Source organism: Nicotiana sylvestris, chromosome 7, assembly GCF_000393655.2.
Source record: "Nicotiana sylvestris chromosome 7, ASM39365v2, whole genome shotgun sequence".
Lineage (NCBI taxonomy): Eukaryota > Viridiplantae > Streptophyta > Magnoliopsida > Solanales > Solanaceae > Nicotiana > Nicotiana sylvestris.
The window spans coordinates 48,956,721-48,979,264 of NC_091063.1; positions in this window are offsets into that span (position 1 = coordinate 48,956,721).

The window sequence follows — 22,544 nt, forward strand, 5'->3', positions numbered from 1 at the left end:
TAGAGCTGTTTTTGGGATTTGAAGATTTTGTTTTCAAAATTTGCCAAAAATGGTAAAAATCTATAAATAAACAATATTTGAAAAAAAAAATCCCAAATTTTGTGGTCAAACGGGAACTTAGAATAACAATAGCTTTTCTATTAAATCTATTGTTGATAAATGGCTCATTATTTTGGAGTAAAACAAGAATTTCTAAATTTTGTGTGTTATTGTTGTTTGCAATAAATTTACGGAGAAAAAGAAAACTGCAATCACAAACAATTATAAAGAAAAAAGAATTTTATGGACCAAAATTACGGATTACAACTCTATTTATCCCTTGATTCTTCCCTCCGATCTGTTCTATGTGATTCGAGGGCCTTAGCGGCATATTTCTTGAACGTAGGACTTTGAGCAAGACATATTTAACATGTCTTTGATCTCTTAATGAATATTCCAAGAGTTTCATGGAATTTCGGAGATCTCATATTTGATCTCTTTGTGCATCTTCCGAGAGTTTATAGAACTGATGAGATAGATCTCCATTTTCGAGATGCCTTTGTTAAGTAAATATGTAAGCCTTTTTATAGGAGTGACCTAGAGTTAGGGTAGAGTAACCACCAAGTTAGGGTTTTGGTAGAGTAGCCTCCAAGTAATCCTAATAGACTCCTAGAATTTCAAGAGTCGATTTGTATCTTGAATTTAGGATTTAACCCGAATTTCATATAGGCTTGATCCGTTAAAATCTCGATGTCTATAATTGTTCTACGATAATATAATGCATATTATTTTCTCTTATTTTTTATGTGTGAGAGAATTAAGGACTTTTCACTGTTATACATATAAAAAGAAGCTTCTTTGAGTTTTCATTTATTGATGGCCGGATGATGATTTTTTACTATTTTGATAAGACATTGCATAGAATAGGAGGGGAAGAATATCTAATATTCAAAGTTGAGAGAGGTATTTGATTTTTAAAATAAACTTGGAAGGGAAAAATAGTTTTTCACCCTATAACTAATTGTTGACTAATGAAAGTCTCATTTCTCTTTTTATTTTTAAATTAATATAACAAGAAATAGATAAGAACTAAGAATGTAGGAGATAATGTCTAAAATATCAAGTGGATCTTTGTGGACTGAAAGCTAAAATAATTAAAGTGTCGTCTATCTAGAAAATTAAAACTTTTGAAAAAATCCATTTTCAGGTAGCATTGTCCAACTTTTGACAAGAAACTCAATATGTGGGGCTCTCAAGTATCGATATTTAATTTTGGTAAATATATTATTCTCTTCCGGTTCACTCTAATTAATTTTTGAATGTTTTTATACACATTAAAGAATTTACCTTTAAACACTAACTAATAATAAAATTAATTATATTAATCTTTACTATCTATTTAATTTGTTCATTGAAAATATGATAGATATTCCAAGGACAACTTTGTTAAAAAAATAATCCTTTCTTAATATTTGAAAAAACCAAATATTGTGGATCATAAAAAAGATAAAAAAAAATTAATTAAAGCGAACCGGATAAAGTACGAAAAATGCCTGCAGATTTTTGAGACTAGCCACGAGAATTTAGACAATCTTTATGGACACTTATTTTAGGTTCGTTAAACCACTTTTTTTTTTTTATAATGGAGTACGGACATAACTAAGGAAAAATAGTTCACCAAAAGGTTACATCAGAAATATAGATGAGTGGATGACTTGGTCTTCTATATTTGCTTATATATTTATAGAAAATCTCACTTTCATTGCACATAAATAACTATAGATAGAAACTTGCTTTGCTTATTCAATCAAAGTAATCTTTCTTGCAGAATCAGTATGCTTAGGTCTTACTCTGTTAAAAACTCTACAAAATGTATCTTTTGTTATAAATCTTGCAAATGGATTCATCCACTTACAATGATGGATGTCTCACATAACAGATTTTGGATTGGTTATATATTCTTAACAGGTTTTAGATTAGTTATCCAAAATAAGTTTTAGATTGGTTATGTATTCATAACAGATTTTGAATTGGTTTTGTAACAACGAAATGTTTCTATAAATAGGTTTACCATACTCTGAAACGAAGAAATAAATCCTCTCTTCTAATGTTGTCATTCTCTTCTATTATTAGTCCTAGTTAATTACATAGTTCTTGTTATATTGCTTTTATTTTATAACACGTTATCAGCACGAACCTCTAATAATTTCCACTACCACCTTGGGGTATATTTTCATATCCTCTTTCAGGTATTGCTTTACATACCTTGTGCTAACTCGAGGTTATTTTAGTTGTTGTAGACCACTTAAATACGGGATGAGTTATACTATTATATTTAACTAGTTTTATTTAAGTATAACAAAATGGTTTAGTCTTAAAAAGGAAAAAACAGTTTCTAGAAACTTTACTATTTTTATATGCACTCTTAATTTTTTTATTCGGCAAAGGAAAAAGCATTACTTATATCCCCACACATCTTTTTTGTGTTGTTATTGTTCAATGGAATATTCAATTGTAACTACTTGGATATTTTGTATTCTCGTGCCAGTGATTAAGAGCATTAAATTGTATTGTCTTGTGTAATTGCATCACTCTTTCTTATTGTTGTGCATGTTTAATTATTACATCATGTTGTTTTATACATATCTGTGTAACCTAATGTGTGGATGATTATTGTACAATTCGTAGCATTTCAGTTTCAGTGCCTTTATCATATTGTGATTTTTATTCCTTAAAGTTTATTTTATTTTATTTTATGTTTATTGTTATCTCTAACTATTGATTCTTATTGATAGTTTTACTATGTCGAATTTATCAAAACTTGAATTTGTGGCACTTGACATCTCCGGAAAGAATTATTTATATGGGTCTTTGATGTTGAAATTCACCTTGCTGCAAAAGCTCTTGAAAATACTATTATACAAGGAAATGAAGCATCAGGCCAGGATAAGGCAAAGGCTATGATTTTCCTTTGTCATCATCTCGATGAAGGGTTAAAAACTGAATACTTAACCCTGAAAGATCCATTTGAATTATGGAGCAGTTTGAAGGAACGATATGACCATCTAAAGGCAACGGTATTGCCAAGGGCTCGATATGAATGGATTCACTTACGCTTACAAGATTTTAAAACTGTAAATGAATATAATTCTGTTGTATTCAGAATAACTTTCCAACTTAAATTATGTGGGAAAATTGTGAATGATGAGGATTTACTAGAAAAGACTCTTTCTACTTTTCATGCCTCAAATATAGTATTGCAACAACAATACCGTAAAAAGAGTTTAAAGAAATATTCTGAACTAATCTCATGCCTCCTAGTGGCTGAGCAACATAATACAATATAATGAAAAATTATGAAGCCCGTCATACTGGATCTGCACCATTTCCCGAAGTGAATATGGTAGCAGCGAACTCAAAAGTCTGAAAGAAGATAAAATAATTATCGTAGTCGTGGACGTGGACGTGGACATGAAAGGGGACGAAATAATTATCGTCATTATGGTAGAAATAAACAGGAGAACAATAAGGATCCTCAAAATAATTCTTTAAAGGGCGGAGTTAATATTTGCCACAGATGTGGTATGAAAGGTCATTGGGCACGTGTTTGTCATACACCTGACCATTTTGTCAAACTTTATCAAGCATCTATTAAAAGAAAAGATAACAATGTGGAGTCACACTTGACTTATCAAAATAATGATGATGAAACACGTCCCTTTGTGATGACCCAAAAGATAATCACTTGTTTTAGAAATAAATTCTGCATTCCGAGGCCTTAAAACCTCTTTCAGCATCACCTTGATTTGCGTGCACAGTCCGGACGCGTAGCTGGAAAGCCATTATGTGAAAATCTGTGAAAAATGATGAATTTTACCTTTAAAAATGAATTAAGTTGACTTCGGTCAATATTTTAGGTAAACGGACCCGAACCCGTGATTTAACGGTCCCAGAGGGTCCGTAGGAAACTATGGAACTTGGCATATGCCCGGAATCGAATTTCGAGGTCCCAAACTCGAGAAATGAATTTTTAAAGAAAATTATTTTCTGGAATATTTATGAGTTTTTGGAAATGAAATATGTTTAAAATTTGATGGTATCGGGCCATATTTTGGTTCTAGAGCCCGGTACAGGTCTTATATATGGTTTAAGTCAAGCCTGTAAAATTTGGTAAGAAGCGGAAGTCGTTTGACGTGAATCGGACCGTATTTGAGAAAATTGAAAAATTTGAGGTTCTTAAGTTATTTCATGATTTTGAAGCTAAATTCGTAGTTGTTGATGTTCTTTTGGTGATTTGATCGCACGAGTAAGTTCATATGATGTTTTTGAGTTAGTATGTGTGTTTGGTTTGGAGCCCCGAGAGCTGGGGTGAGTTTCGGGTAGGTTCCGGGGTGTTTAGGCTTAGGAAATCATTGTTGTTGCATCAGTTCTGGTGTAACCTCACCTGCGAGTCAAGCACCGCAGGTGCGAGCTCGCAGGTGCGAATAGTGGGTCGCAGGTGCGGTCCAGCCTCTCCCAGATGCAGTTCCGCAGGAGCGGGTCCCCTCTCGCAGATGCGGCCCCAGCGGGCCTAATCATTTCCGCAGAAGCGGTCTGTTTTCCGCACGTGCGATTTCGCAGGTGCGACCCAAGGACCGCTGGTGCGAGAGTCGGGTAGTGGAGTCTTTTAAAACAAAATGTCAGCATTTTCTCTTTCAAAATTTCATAAAGATAGAAGGCCTGGGGCGATATTCACAAGATATTTCCTTCCCAATTCATAAGTGTTCATTACTTTCAACTCTCTAATGTTTTTCATCAACTTTTATGTAAAATCCTAGGGTTTTAATGGTAGAAAATTGGGAATTTGGATAGAGTTAGGGCTTTTTGAATAATTGGAATTTAGATCTCGTTTTGGGGTCGGATTTCGAAACTAATTACATATTTGGGCTCGTGGGTGAATAGGTGATCGGGTTTTGGTCCGAACCTCGAGTTTTGACCAAGCGGGCCCAGGGTCAATTTTTGACTTTTTTGGGAAAATGATAGAAAACCTATAATTAAGCATTGGGTATGAATTCTTTAGCATTTATTGATGTTGTTAAATCAATTTGGACGAGATACGAGTTGTTTGGAGGCGAATTCTAAAGGAAAAGCGTTGTTTGAGGCTTGAGTTGGTCGTGGAAGTTCGAGGTAAGTGTTTGGTCTAACCTTAACTTGAGGGATTAGGAGTTGTGTCCTATTTGCTACGTGTTACTTGTTGATTACGACGTATAGGCATGATGATGAGTATCTATACGTTGGTGTCAAGCATGACCGTAAGTTTTAAATTGAAATTGTTGTGTTCTTAACAAATACTATGAATGCCTAAGTTGTTGAATTCTCTGTGTTGAGCAAGGATTATGATTATTCTCGTGAAAATTACTTATGATTGAGTATTGGTGCTAGTTGAGGAAGTTAGATATTGGAACAAGTTTGGTTATAGCTGATTTTTCCTTGCCGGGACGTATTTACTTATACTGTCGATTTCTTTGCCAGGATAGTGTTGTTTCTTTATTGATCCCTTGCCGGGACTCACTTTGTGATTGGTTTTGAACTGTATATGTAGATCGGGTTGCACGCTGCAACAATATTATATTTGGATCGGGTTACACGCCGCAACAATATTATATTTGGATCGGGTTGCACGCCGCAACAATATTATATTTGGATCGGGTTGCACGCCGCAACAATGCTATGTTTGGATCGGGTTGCACGCCGCAACAATAATATGATTGGATAGGGTTGCATGCCACAATAGTGATAAATGATATGGATCGGGTTGCACGCCGCAACAGTGTTTTCTTATAATTTGGATCGGGTTGCGCGCCGCAACAATAGATAATAAAAGTTCTTATTGGTTGGTTACAAGTTCCTTATTATTTTGTTGTTTCTAAATTGTTCTTTATGTTTTCTCTTAAATTACTGTTGGCAAATGATATTCCCCCGCAGCATGTCTCCGTCCCACCGATACATGGTTATTTCTGTTTTATTTTCCGTTGTATATTATATAACTGCACATGTTTATTTGGTAGTCTGGTCCTAGCCTCGTCACTACTTCGCCGGGATTAGTCTAGGCACTTACCAGCACATGGGGTCGGTTGTGCTGATACTACACTCTGCACTGTGTGCAGATCCCGGAGCGGTAGCTTTTGGACCATAGCTTTGGGTGGCTGTCTTCAGTCCAGTCAGAGATCCCGAGGTAGTCTTGCAGGCGTCCGTAGGCCCCGACATTCTCTTCTATCTTTATATTCTGTTTTCATTTACTTCACAGACAGATTGTATCTTTCTTTCCAGACAATTGTTGTAGTATTCGTAGACTGCCCGTGATATTGTGACACCGGTTCCGGGTAGAGATGTACTTGATATTGTCGTACTTGTTTTTTTTTGCTAAGTTATCAGATTATGTCTTCCGCATGTATTTAATTATTGTTTATATTTCATTGTTAATCGCATGTTGATTTAAACTGTTAAAAGGGCTAAATAAAAGAGTTAGTGAATCTATAATACTCGGCTTGCCTAACTTTCACGAGTAGGCACCATCACGACTCCCGAGGGTGGGAAAATCGGGTCGTGACAAGTTGGTATCATAACTCTAGGTTACATAGGTCTCACAATTCATGGACAAGCTTAGTAGAGTTTGAGGGATCGGTACGGAGACGTTTGTATTTATCCCCTAGAGGCTATAGAGTTAGGAAAAACTTCGCATTTATTCTTTCCTGTTGTGCAGTTTGGTTTCTCAATGCTAATTGAATTTCTACTCTGTTCTTTCGCAGATGGCGAGAACACGCGCTTCCTCATCCACCAATCAGCAGCCCGAGCCCTCAGCAGCAGCTCCCACGAGGGGCAGAGGGTGAGGCTGAGGCCGTGCTAGAGGCCGAGGTAGGGGCAGAGCTCAGCCCAGAGCAGCAGCACCTGCGGCGGAGCCTCAGGTTGACTTTGATGATGAGGTTCCGTCCCAGACAGTTTCGGTGGGACCAGCTCAGGTCCCAGGGGGGTTTATTGCTACCCCAGTACTCCAGGATGCTCTGGTCCGTCTAGTGGGCCTTATGGAGAGTGTCACCCGGAGAGGCTTGCTTCCTGTAGCACCAGCCATCTCCCAGGCTGGAGGAGGAGTTCAGACTCCTGCTACTCGCACTCCGGAGCAGATGGCTCCCCAGTTTCAGACTCCAGCAGTTCAGCTAGTTGGATCAATTCAGCCGAGTGTGGTAGCTCAGACCGGTGATGGAGCAGTTATGTCTACCGATGCTTTGTGGAGATTGGACAGGTTTACAAGCTCTTCACTACTACATTCAGCGGTGCATCTTCTGAGGATCCCCAGGATTATCTAGACAGTTGTCATGAGGTTCTCAGGAACATGAGGATAGTGGAGACCAATGGGGTCAACTTTGCTACTTTTCGCTTGTCTGGAGCCGCCAAGACTTGGTGGAGAGATTATTGTTTGGCTAGACCAACCGGATCACCAACTTTGACTTGGGAGCAGTTTACTCAGCTATTTCTGGAGAAGTTTCTTCCGACCACTCAGAGAGAGATCTATCGGAGGCAGTTTGGGCGTCTCCAGCAGGGTTCTATGACCGTTACTCAGTATGAGACCAGATTCATTGACTTGGCCCGTCATGATCTTATCATACTTCCTACCAAGAGAGAGAAAGAGAGAGAGAGAGAGAGAGAGGAGGTTTATTGAGGGACTTATTCAGCCAATTCAACTTCAGATGGCTAAGGAGACAGGGAGTGAGATTTCTTTTCAGGAGGCGGCCAATGTGGCTAGGAGAGTTGAGATGGTTCTGTCGTAGGGGGTGGTCAGGGGTCTGACAAGAGGCCTCGTCATTCAAGCAGATTCAGTGGTGCCTTGTCTGGAGGCAGGGATTCGTATGGTAGAGGCCATCCTCCTAGGCTTTTTCAGTCAGTACTTCAGGTTTTCATGGTGCTTCAGGTGGTCGTGGTTCTCATATGCAGTATTCTGATCAACACCCCTGCAATGCACCACCAACTCATATCAGTGCAGCGCCGCTCCAGAGTTTTCGGGGTGGTCATTTAGGTCATAAGGGTCAGTCTCAGTTTCCTCAGCTACAACACTCAGGTGGATGTTTTGAGTGTGGTGAGTATGGTCATATCCGGAGGGCTTGTCCGAGATTGGTAGGTACTCAGTCGCAACAGTAGGGTTCACGTTCTATGGTTCAGGCACCAAGTGTTCCACCGCCCGCTCCGCCAGCTATGGGTGGAAGTAGAGGTGCTAGAGGTGGAGGTAGAGGTATTAGAGGTGGAGGTCAGACAGCTAGAGGTGGAGGCCATCCAGCAGCAGGCCGTCCCATAGATGTAGTTCTGGGTAGTGGGGCCCAACCCCGATGTTATGCTCTTCCAGCTAGGCCTGAGGCTGAGGCTTCCGATACAGTTATCACAGGTACTGTTCTGGTTCGTAGTAGAGATGCTTCAGTCCTATTTGATCTAGGGTCTACATACTCCTATGTGTCATCTTATTTTGCACCGTATCTGGTCATGCCTAGTGATTCCTTGGGTGCCCCTGTATATGTGTCTAGACTGGTGGGTGATTCTATTGTGGTAGATCGAGTCCATCGTTCGTGTATAGTTGTGATTGGGGGTCTTGAGACTCGTGTAGATTTGTTACTTATGGACATGGTTGATTTTGATGTCATATTAGGGGTGGACTAGTTATCACCTTACCACGCTATCTTGGACTGTCATTCCAAGACTGTGACCTTAGCCTTGCCGGGTTTACCTTGTTTGGAGTGGAGAGGGACTCCTGGTCATTCTACCCGTAGTGTTATCTCTTACGTGAAAGCTTGGCGTATGGTCGAAAAGGGGTGTTTGGCCTATTTGGCATATGTTCGTGATTCTATTGCCGAGGTTCCTTCTATTGATTCTGTGCCTGTTGTTTGTGAGTTCCATGAGGTATTTCTTTCAAACCTGCCGGGTATGCCACCCGACAGGGATATTGACTTCTAAATTGATTTGGCTCTGGGCACTCAGCCCATTTCTATTCAGCCGTATCGTATGGCCCCGCCTGAGTTGAAAGAGTTGAAGGAGCAGTTGCAAGACTTGCTTAAGAAAGGCTTCATTAAACCTAGTGTCTCGCCTTGGAGTGTACCGGTGTTGTTTGTTAAGAAGAAGGATGGATCGATGCGAATGTGTATAGATTACCGGCAGTTAAACAAGGTTACAATCAACAATAAGTATCTATTGCCGAGGATTGATGATTTGTTTAATCAGCTTCAGGGTGCCAAGGTATTTTCGAAGATTAACTTGAGATCTGGCTACATCAGTTGAGGATTAGGGCATCTTATGTCCTTAAGATAGCTTTCCGCACTCGGTACGGGCACTATGAGTTCTTGGTGATGTCATTCGGGTTGACAAATGCCCCAGTAGCCTTTATAGATTTGATGAACCGAGTGTTCAGGCCTTACTTGGATTCATTTGTGATAGTCTTCATTATGATATTTTGATCTATTCCCGCAGCCGGGAGGAGCACGAGCAGCATCTTAGAGTGGTTCTTCAGACCTTGAGGGATAGTCAGTTGTATGCCAAGTTTTCGAAGTATGAGTTCTGGTTGAGTTTAGTTGCATTCTTGGGTCATGTTGTATCAACATAAGGTATTTAGGTTGATCTGAAGAAGATAGAGGCAGTCAAGAACTGTCCTAGACCCGCATCAGCTGCAGAGATCTGGAGTTTCTTGGGTTTGGCAGGCTACTATCGTCGGTTTATGGAGGGGTTTTCGTCTATTGCAGCCATGATAACCAGGTTGACCCAGAAGGGTTCCCAGTTCAGGTGGTAGGATGAGTGTGAGGTGAGCTTTCAGAAGCTCAAGACAGCTTTGACTACGGCACCAGTATTGGTTTTGCCCACAGGTTCAGGGCCTTACACAGTTTTATTGTGATGCATCTCGTATTGGACTTGGTGTGGTGTTGATGCAGGATGGCAGGGCCATTGCCTATGCCTCGCGACAGTTGAAGATTCATGAGAATAACTATCCGGTTCATGATTTGGAGTTAGCAGCCATTGTTCATGCGTTGAAGATTTGGAGGCATTATCTGTATGGTGTGGCATGTGAGGTGTTCACAAATCACAAGAGTCTGCAGTACTTGTTCAAGCAGAAGGAGCTAAACTTGAGGTAGAGAAGGTGGTTGGAGCTGTTAAAAGACTATGATATCACCATCTTATATCATCCGGGAAAGGCCAATGTGGTGACCGATGGTTTGAGTAGGAAGTCAGCCAGTATGGGCAGTCTTGCTTATATTCCGGTCGGTGAGAGACCGCTTGCTTTGGATGTTCAGGCTTTGGCCAATCAGTTCATGAGGTTGGATGTTTCTGAGCCCAGCCGTGTGTTAGCTTGCACAGTCGTTCGTTCTTCTTTATTGGAGCGTATCTGATATCGGCAGTATGATGATCCCCATTTATGTGTCCTTAGGGACATGGTGCAGCACGGAGGTGCCAAGCAGGTTACCTTAGGAGATGATGGAGTTCTGAGATTGCAAGGTCGAGTTTGTGTGCCTAATGTGGATGGACTCTGAGAGTTGATTTTAGAGGAGGCCCATAGTTCCCGGTACTCTATTCATCCGGGCGCTGCTAAGATGTATCAGGATTTACGGTAGCATTATTGGTGGCGAAGAATAAAGAAGGACATTGTTGCACATGTGGCTCGGTGTTTGAACTGTCAGCAGGTTAAGTACGAGCATCAGAGGTCCGGTGGTTTGTTCCAGAAGATTGAGATTCCTGAGTGGAAGTGGGAGTGTATCACTATGGACTTCGTTGTTAGACTCCCACGGACTCAGAGGAAGTTCGATGCAGTGTGGGTCATAGTTGATAGGATGACCAAGTCAGCGCATTTCATTCCGGTGGTAGTCTCTTATTCTTCCGAGAGGTTAGCTAAGATTTATATCCGGGAGATTGTTTGTCTTCATGGTGTGCCCGTGTATATTATTTTGGATCGAGGTACACAGTTTACCTCATATTTCTGGAGAGCAGTTCAGCGAGAGTTGGGCACACAGGTTGAGTTGAGCACAACGTTTCATCCTTAGATGGACGGGTAGTCCGAGTGGACCATTCAGATTTTGGAGGATATGCTCCGAGCTTGCGTCATTGACTTGGGAGGCTCGTGGGATCAGTTTTTGCCTTTATCAGAGTTTGCCTACAGTAACAGCTACCAGTCGAGTATCCAGATAGCTCCTTATGAGGCTTTGTATGGTAGGCAGTGTTGGTCGCCGGTGCGATGGTTTGAGCCTGGAGAGGCTCGGTTGTTGGATACGGATCTTGTGCAGGATGCCTTGGACAAGGTCCGGATTATTTAGGGTAGGCTTCATACAGCTCAGTCTAGGCAAAAGAGTTATGTCGACCGTAAGGTTCGTGATTTGGCTTTCATGGTCAGTGAACGGGTATTGCTTCGAGTGTCGCCTATGAAGGGCGTGATGAGATTTGGGAAGAAGAGCAAGCTTAGCCCTAGGTTCATTGGCTCGTGTGAGATTCTTGATCGAGTGGGAGATGTGACTTACAGACTTGCATTGCCACCGAGCTTATCAGTCGTGCATCCAGTGTTTCATGTGTCCATACTTCGGAAGTATCACAACGATCCATCCCACGTGTTAGATTTCAGCACTGTCCAGTTGGACAAAGACTTGTCCTACGAGGAGGATCCGGTTAGAGGTAGAGAATGTGATGACCCAAAAGGTAACCACTTATTTTATAAATAAATTGTGCATTTCGAGGCCTTAAAAACCTCTTTTAGCATTACCTCAATTTGTGTGCGCAGTCCGAGCACGTAACCGGAAAGCCATTATGTGAAAATCTGTGAAAAATGATGAATTTTGCCTTTAAAAATGAATTTAAGTTGACTTCGATCAACATTTTGGGTAAACGGACCCGGACCCATGATTTGACGGTCCCGAATGGGACTTGAACGTATGCTCGGAATCGAATTCTGAGGTCCTAAGCCAGAGAAATGAATTTTTAAAGAAAATTGTTTTCTTTAATATTTATGAGTTTTTGGAAATAAAATGTGTTTAAATTTTGATGTATCGGGCCGTATTTTGGTTCCGGAACCCGGTACAGGTCTTATATGTGGTTTAAGTCGAGCTTGTAAAATTTGGTAAGAAGCGGAAGTCGTTTGACGTGAATCGGACCGTATTTGAGGAAATTGGAAAATTTGATGTTCTTAAGTGATTTCATGATTTTGAAGCTAAATTCGTAGTTGTTGACGTTCTTTTGGCGATTTGATCGCACGACTAAGTTCATATGATGTTTTTGAGTTAGTATGCGTATTTGATTTGGTGCCCCGAGGGCTCGGGTGGGTTTTGGGTAGGTTTCGGGGTGTTTAGGCTAAGGAAATCACTGTTGTTGCATCAGTTCTAGTGTAACCTCACCTGCGAGTCAAGCACCGCAGGTGCGAATAGTGGGTCGCAGGTGCGGTCCAGCCTCTTGCAGATGCGGACAAGCTCCGGCAAAAGCGGTTCCGCAGGAGCGGGTCCCCTCTCGCAGATGCGGCCCCAGCGGGCCTAATCATTTCCGCAGAAGCGGTCTATTTTCCGCATGTGCGATTTCGCAGGTGCGACCCAAGGACCGCAGGTGCGAGAGTCGGGCAGTGGAGTCTTTTAAAACAAAACGTTAGCGTTTTCTCTTTCAAAATTTCATAAAGATAGAAGGCCTAGGGCGATTTTCACAAGATATTTCCTTCTCAATTCATAAGTAAGTGTTCATTAACTGATTACTTTCAACTCTCTAATGTTTTTCATCAACTTTTATCTAAAATCCTAGGGTTTTAATGGTAGAAAATTGGGAATTTGTAAAGAGTTAGGGCTTTTTGAATAATTGGAATTTAGACCTCGTTTTGGGGTCGGATTTCGAAACTAATTACATATTCGGGCTCGTGGGTGAATGGGTGATCGGGTTTTGGTCCGAACCTCGAGTTTTGACCAAGTGGGCCCGGGGTCAATTTTTGACCTTTTGGGAAAAATGATAGAAAACCTATAATTAAGCATTAGGTATGAATTCTTTAGCATTTATTGATGTTGTTAAATCAATTTGGACTAGATACGAGTTGTTTGGAGGCGAATTCTAAAGGAAAAGTGGTGTTTGAGGCTTGAGTTGGCCGTGGAAGTTCGAGGTAAGTATTTGGTCTAACCTTAGCTTGAAGGATTAGGAGTTGTGTCCTATTTGCTACGTGTTACTTGGTGATTACGACGTATAGGCATGATGATGAGTATCTATACGTTGGTGTCAAGCATGACCGTAAGTCTTAAATTGAAATTGTTGTGTTCTTAACAAATACTATGAATGCCTAAGTTGTTGAATTCTCTGTGTTGAGCAAGGATTATTATTATTCTCGTGGAAATTACTTATGATTGAGTATTTGTGCTAGTTGAGGAAGTTAGATGTTGGAATAAGTTTGGTTATAGCTAATTTTTCCTTGCCTGGACGTATTTACTTATATTGTCGATTCCTTTGCCAGGATAGTGTTGTTTCTTTATTGATCCCTTGCCGGGACTCTCTTTGTGGTTGGTGTTGAACTGTATATGTGGATCGGGTTGCACGCCACAACAATATTATATTTGGATCGAGTTGCACGCCGAAACAATATTATATTTGGATCGGGTTGCACGCCGCAACAATATTATGCTTGGATCGGGTTGCACACCACAACAATACTATGTTTGGATCGGTTTGCACGCCGCAACAATAATATGATTGGATAGGGTTGCACGCCACAACAGTGATAAATGATATGGATCGGGTTGCATGCCGCAACAGTGGTTTCTTATGATTTGGATCGAGTTGCTATCACGACCCAAAAACCGACCCGGTCGTGATGGAGCCTATCGTGAAACTAGGCCAGCCGACACAACTCTCAAATCAACCATTTTCCAATAAAAGTTGTTTTTATACTGTTTATAAACCAATAATCTCATAATAAAACTCAAAAGAAAAGTGCAGAATAATTACACAAGCCCGACATCGGGATGTCACTAGTCATGAGCATCTACTAAGGTCTGAATACAATAAAAAATAGTAAAAAGTGTACTAGGTACAGTAATGAAAATGAGAGGAAGGAAGCAGTGCTGGGAGCGTCGTGCAATCACCTTGCTAAGTCTGATGACTCCGCGTCTGAGCAATCAACACCCGCTACCGGGTTTCGAAATACCTGAATTTGTACACGAGGTGCAGGGAGTAATGTGAGTACTCCAACACAGTAAGTAATAAGAGTAAATAATGACTGAGCAATAGGAAACGATGAATCCATAATTATAATAACTCAATAAGCACAACAGGCTTTCAATTAGAATATGAGTCAATCGTCTCATTTAAATCCAGCTTTTGGTAAAAATTATTTGAAAATGCTTTCCAACAGTTTCAGTAGGAGTTCAATACCATTTATAATAAAAGAGATGAAAACCATAATCGGCCCCTCGGGCAAAACATAGTTCGTATACAGCCCCTCGGCATAACAGAAATTCACAACCCTTTTCATAACTTAAAAACTTCAGTTTAAATGGAAGATTATTTACAACATTTGTTCAACATTTTCAATAGAGGCCCGGTCTAAAGATAAGTGAAAGCAGTAATTAAATCAACATATTCAATAGAAACTCACTTTAAGGGGGAGTGAAAAACAGTAAGTTCATAAACAGGTCCCTTAGACAAAGCATCACTCATGTACATGTATATCTATAGCCCCTCGGGCAAGCCTCTCAGTCACTCGTGACTCAACTCTTACCAATCAGCACTCACACTCAGCACTCACACTCAATAGGTACCATATAGTAACCGCTACGGCGCACAGCCCGATCCATATATCGCTGAGGCGTGCAGCCCGATCCATATATATAGTCGACTGCGCTGACTAGGGGTGTGCAGACTCCGGGGGGGCTCCTACAGCCCAAGCGCTACATCGCTGCGGCGTGCAGCCCGATCCAATATATATCGTTGTGGCGTGCAGCCCGATCCATATATATATATATATATATATATATATATATATATATATATATATATATATATATTGTTGCGGTGTGCAGCCCGATTCATAGATATATAATCCTTACAACCAGGCCATCGGCTTCTCTCAGTCATTAACCTCACCATCAGACCCTTGGTCTATCTCTGTCATCTACCTCACAATTAGAACCTCGGTCTATCTCAGTCATCAACCTCACAATCACTTGGAACATCAGTAAAACAGGGAACTCAGCCCAAACAGTTTTCACATTTTAAGAAGCAAAGTGATAAAACCAGATTTAAATAATAAACAGGTAAATCATGACTGGGATATGTTTTCAAAACAAATAGAGTGGGGAAAAATAGTAAAAATGCCCCTAAGGGTCTCAACAGGTCGGCACAAGGCTCCAAACATGACATACAACCCAAAATATAATATCAATCTCTAAAATATGGAATATCATAAGATTTCAAATCAAATATGCAATTTAACAGTCGTATGGGACGGACCAAGTCTCAATCCCTAATAGTGCACGACTCCACGCTCGTCATCTAGCATGTGCGTCACCTCAAAGTAGCACCACGATGTGAAATCCGGGGTTTCAAACCCTAAGGACAGCATTTACAATCATTACTTACCTCGATCCAGTCCAAACTCTAGCCCGCGATGCCTTGGCCCTCACGAATCGGCCTCTGGATGCTCCAAATCTAGCCACAATCAGGACATAACTATTAAAATATACTAAGGGAAAAAAGCCCACTCAAAAATATCCAATTTACATCAAAAATTCCGAAATTGCTCAAACCCGGTCCCCGGACCCACGTCTCGGAATCTGATGAAATTAACATCAGTGGAAATCCTCAACCTCTATGATTCTATACATACCAAGAACATCAAAATCGGACCTCATTTGTCCCTTCAAATTCCCAATTTACACTCTCCAAATTCAAGCCATAATTCCTCAATTTTTAGTGTTAATTTCCATGATTAATTAGGTAGAATTCACACAAGAATCGAGTATTGAGTTCAAAAATCTTACCTCCAGGTGTTATCTCTTGAATCCCTCTTCAAATCCTCTCAAAAAGCTCCAAAATCGCCCAAAAATGGTGAAAGTTAGCCCCAAAATTGCAGACAATGGCTATTTAAACATTCTGCCCAGGCATCAAAAACCTTCTTCGCGAACACGGTCAACGCCTCACGTTAGCGAAGCACAAAACTAACATTACCAAAAATTCTTCTTCGCGATCGCGACCTGCCCATCGCGAACGGATGCTTCCTCAGACAACGCTTCGCGAACGCACCCCTTCACCCGCTAACGCGATGAATAACGTGACCTCAAACCCAGCTGACCTCTTTCCTCTACGTGAACGCGACATGGACCTCACGAACGCGATGCACAAGACTCCAGCCCTTCGCGAATGCGGAGCCTTCATCGCGAACGCGAAGGATAATTTCTCAGCCTCACCAGCTAACCCTTCGTGAATGCGAGGACCTACTCGTGAACGCAAAGGTCAAATTTTCTGAAATCCTTCAGCAGTTTTCTGCAACTTTTAAAAACATGAAATGGCCTGATTGACCACACGAAACTCACCCGAGGCTCTCGGGACCTCAACCAAACATGCCAACATATCCCATAACATCATTGAAACTTGTTCCAAACTTCGGAACGCTCAAAACAACATTAAAACACCAAATTTGCATCGAATTCAAGCCTAAGAATTCAAAAATATTTCGAATTACACTTTTGATCAAAAACCCGACCAAACCACGTCCGAATGACTTGAAATTTTGCACACACATCACAAATGACACAACGAAGCTACTGCAACTTTCGAAATTCCATTCCGACCTATATATAAAAATCTCACCTATCACCGGGAAACGCCAAAATCTCAATTTCGCCAATTCAAGCCTAAACCTTCCACGGACTTCAAAATACATTCTGATCATGCTCCTAAGTCCCAAATCACCTAACGGAGCTAACCAAATCATAAAAATTCCGATCCGAGATTATATACCAACAAGTCAAATCTTGGTCAAACTTTTTCAAATTTCAAGCTTCAAACTGAGAACTATTCTTCCAAATTCATTCTGGTTACCCTAAAAACCAAAACCAACGATTTACATAAGTCATAATACATCACACGGAGCAAGTCATGCCCGAGAACTGGCGAGTAAAGTGCAAAAGCTCAAAACGGTCAGTCGGGTCGTTACATCCTCCCCCACTTAAACATACGTTCGTCTTTGAACGTGCCTAGAGTTGTTCCAAAAGCCAACCAATCGCTGAATAACCTTACCATGCACATACCCGGGGGTGATCCCATATCACCCTATCTCATATAGGTCCGATAACACAATATAACTGAAATTTCACAATCCACCCTAGCCCATAAATCTTAGAACCACATTTCCACTACCTAAATCATCCACAGGATCAAAATCTCACATCTATACTCTGAATAGGCCCGAACAAGCTATAATAACCTAAACCCGCAACCTCGGTGCAATTACATGATATACCACATAACTCAAATGCTTGCAGCGATAAGTTCTAATCACAGCAGTTGCACACAACAACCGAATATCGATAGGAAACCTCTTATCAAATAAAGTCTCATTTCAACACTTTTATATACTGCCAATGATAAATGAAACACGCAGTAAGCCATAACCATTTCCCAGATTAACCATTCATGAAGCCACTTCTCCTTTGGCAAAGACCATAGCAAATTTCTGCGCCGAACCTCGATATTATCTTTCCAACATGCTGAAATCAAATCCATTTGCAGTCATTAAAGATCTCGACGATCTCATCCAATCCAACACAACTACTCTGGTGACATTGACACATCAATACAGACTAAAGCCACGACTTGTGCATCCGCGCACCAATAAGCCACAATCCGAACTTACTCAAATCATGAAAATGACTCAAATGAAAGAGTTGTACTGCAAGCTCACTAGTACCACCACAATACAAGGCTGAGAACCTACCACACATTGTAGAAACAGAACACACAAATCTAACCCGCAGGATCATACTTCCACATAGCTTCGCTCCAATGCGCGATCTCATCCAAACACTGGTCCACATAAGACACCTTAAGTTACTATGCTCAAAATCGACAACCGTGCACAATATGATGTCTAAAACCAAAGCAATCATCATAACCACCACGAGACAATTACATAACACCACATAAATCGAAAGGACATAACTGATATGTCATCCATCGAGCAATAACCAGTGCTCTTCCTGCTCGAATTCCACTATGAAACCCCAATGGAACAACACCATCTGTGCCTATAACCAACAAATCATAATGTCTTGCAACACAGAAAAGTAATCCATAGATCACCTCAGAATGCTAATAGCTCAATAACAACCGAATCAACACATCCCTCACCAATAGCAACTCGAAGTCAACAAAGTCGCCCCGATGCAGAACACTCATCCATATAGGTCTACCAACCACACATCAACTCTAGTCACCCACAACAGATAAATAACCCTCCAAAAGTTCACAATGACTGAATCATAGCACATACTATTATCTGACTAACTTACCCACATCTTTACCGTCCATAACCACGAGCTAACCTGTTTATGAGAACTTTCAATCTCCAAGTCCATAAGGCACACAAATTACCATATCTGATCCCAATTTTGCCACTCGAATATAAAACACATCCCTAATACTCAATCATCTTATAAAGGGTACACCCATAATTCTTTTGTGCCACCAAACAAACTCGAATATCATCAGTCGATCAGACGAGATAGTGCTGCAATACCAATAAAGCATCCATAACTCAAACACATTGCCCCCTTCTAAAATATATACCCTCATCAGGCCACACCAATCAGTGATCTCATTTATCTAGTCACCTAAAGCTGCCTATGCTATTTAAGAATTTATGACCTTTCTTTTAAAACTAAACCGTGACCTTACACATGCAATTCTCAACCCCACACAACATACCGCATATACTATACCGCCCAAGTGATAATTTTGAGAACTTTGCAATCCACTCCGAGCTACAAGCAACTACCTACTCAACCAGACAAGAACTTTTCTATTTGATCCTATCTAGGAGAAGATCATTATACATACCATGCTCCTCATGCCAATAGGAAAAATACACCTCTTTAACTATGGTGGAAACCATCTAAAACTCTCTGAATTCCATTTGCACAAAACTAAACCGTCAGGACTGAATCCTTCTAACTCAACCGAGTTACGCAGGTCACTAAAACCCAAGAGCATTGTCGTGAAACACCTGTATAAACTCATTACCTCATAAGCATCCAAAGAGCTAATCATATCCCTACTGCACCGATCCAGCCTACTACCAAGCTATCCCATCTATCCGAGTTTCCTTCTGATCTACCGTCAGCTTGACACTTCTTCTTACTACAATACCACAATTCCTCAACCCAGACTCACCACACGAGACCCAAGCACAAAATCACACCGTCTAAGACTCATAAGCCGCTGAATACTCTCTTAAATATTCCCAAAAGCACCACATTCAAAATACTTTACTCTGAAGAGACTTCCTGCGAATCTAAATTCGTTACCTTTACCTTCCTGATACTGATACATAGAATCCCATAATTGATATAGAAATGTCACAAATCTTGACATCTTCCTATGAAAACTCAGTTTCTAGCCACACATACAACTTAAAAATACCCAATCGTTACATGTAAAATCTTGAACACATTAGAACCATTCTCGAGAGTCATATACTCTACTCAAACCGCAATTAGCCCTATCAAAGGAACTGAACAACCTGTGCCTCATTAGCACTTCAGACACTGCGTAATGCAACCTCATCCCAATACAACCAAACAACTTCATGCTCTATGCACCGAACATCCTTTACAAACAACAACTCAAGGCATTCCGTGATTCTCACACACCTATGAAGAATACTACAACCTTTGTCAAAAAATTTCCTTTACTCGAGCCATCCTCAATCTCAATCTCTGTAGGTCATAACTGATTCACCAGTACACCTCAAACTGGAACCAACATAGCACATAATCGTGCAATCAACTAATCAATAGCAGACTCCCCCACTTGGCTCGAAGCCATAGATCAAAACACACTTAATAACTCATAACGCATATACTCTATTGTTGCCATAATACCATAGTGAGATTAAACTCAACCATTCATACACTCGTGAAACACAGACCACCTGGTACTTTAAATCTTATGCAAATCTCGCATTCTATCTCATAACAGTTGAACCCCACTCTCTAAAGCGACCCAAATTTAAATTGCAACACATATATTACACTTGTAAATGAGATCTCCTAACAGAGAACATAAGGATCACACAACCTCAGAACACTCTGCAGGAGATAACCCACCTGCTTTGCCTCCAACTAACATTTCTGTATACCTTCCACCGTCATAAATATTATGCAGTCACTTAGTTCTCTTGAGTCTGAACTCATACCGCAACATGAAATTTACTTTACTCCCAACTAGGAAACATGAAAAGATTCTTCACTCGCCCACAACGCGGGGATAAACCTCGAATCAAGATGGAAATCAAGCACCTTATGGTTCTTCTATCCTCCAGCAGACCCTTCTCGTCACTTCCAAATCATATGAATACATCTCATAGTCACATCACACTCATCACGTAACTATCCAGTCATTACATCTACCAATAGGGCACTACCGAACGTATAGGTTCAAAAGTACTTGCTCACACAATCAGCACCTTGGTGCTCAAGCTATAGGCAAAATCCGGCCTCGAGTCCTCCAGACTGGCCCAACATCAACACACAGAGATCACATCTCGCCCCTTGATCAGGGAATCACAAGCCATCGATGCATATATGATACCGAGCGCTCATGTGCGCTCACGAACGTGTGGAAGGAAATTCAAAGAGTTACATTTCAAGCTGAATCAGGGACGCACGATAAAAATTTCAAGAATATGAAGATTTTCTAAAAGGTTTTGCAGCCTCTCGAGTATAAATACAAACGCCGTACCGATCCGCGAGACTCTACTAAACTTGCTCATGACTCGTGAGACCTATGTAACCTAGGCTCTGATACCAACTTGTCACGACCCAAAAATTGACCCGGTCATGATGGCGCATATCGTGAAACTAGGCCAGCCGACACAACTCCTGAATCAACCATTTTCCAAAAAAAGTTGTTTTTATATTGTTTATAAACCAATAATCTCATAATAAAACTCAAAACAAAAGTGCGAAATAATTACACAAGCCCGACATCGGGGTTTCACTAGTCATGAGCATCTACCAAGGTCTGAATACAATAAAACAAAACAATAAAAAGTGTACTAGGTATTGAAAATGAGAGGAAGGAAGCAGTGACGCGAACCTCGTGCAACCACCTTGCTAACTCTGATGACTCCGCGTCTGAGCAATCAACACTCGCTATCGGGTTCCGAAATACCTGAATCTGCACACGAGGTGCAGGGAGTAATGTGAGTACTCCAACCCAGTAAGTAATAAGAGTAAATAAATACTGAGCAGTAGGAAATGATGAATCCACAATTATGATAACTTAATAAGCACAACAGGCTTTCAATCAGAATACGAGTCAATCGTTTCATTTAAAATCCAACTTTTGGTAAAAATCATTTGAAAATACTTTCCAACAGTTTCAGTAGGGGTTCAATACCATTTATAATAAAAGAGATGAAAACCATAATCGGTCCCTCGGGCAAAACATAGTTCGTATACAACCCCTCGGCATAACAGAAATTCACAACCATTTTCATAACTTAAAAACTTCAGTTTAAATGGAAGATTATTTAAAACATTTGTTCAACATTTTCAATAGAGGCTCGGTCTAAAGATAAGTGAAAGCGGTAATTAATCAACATATTCAATAGAAACTAACTTTAAGGGGGAGTGAAAAACAGTAAGTTCATAAACAGGCCCCTCAGGCAAAGCATCACTCATGTACATGTATATCTATAGCCCCTAGGACAAGCCTCTCAGTCACTCGTGACTCAACTCTCACCAATCAGTGCTCACACTCAGCACTCACACTCAATAGGTACCATATAGTAACCGCTACGGCACGCAGCCCGATCCATATATCGTTGCAGCGTGCAACCCGATCCATATATATAGTCAACTACACTCACTGGGGGTGTGCAGACTCCGGAGGGGCTCCTACAGCCCAAGTGCTATATCGTTGTGGCGTGCAGCCCGATCCAATATATATATCGCTACAGCATGCAACTCGATCCATAGATATATAATTCTCATAACCAGGCCCTCGGCCTCTCTCAGTCATTAACTTCACCATCAGATCCTTGGTCTATCTCAGTCATCAACCTCACGATCACTCGGACCATCAGTAAAACAGGGAACTCTGCCCAAACAATTTTCACATTTTAAGAAGCAAAGTGATAAAACCAGATTTAAATAATAAACAGGTAAATCATGACTGAGGATATGCTTTCAAAATAAATAGAGTGGGGAAAAAATAGTAAAAATTCCCCTAAGGGTCTCAACAGGTCGGCACAAGGCCCCAAACAAACATGGCATACAACCAAAAATATAATATCAATCTCTAAAATATGGAATATCATAAGATTTCAAATC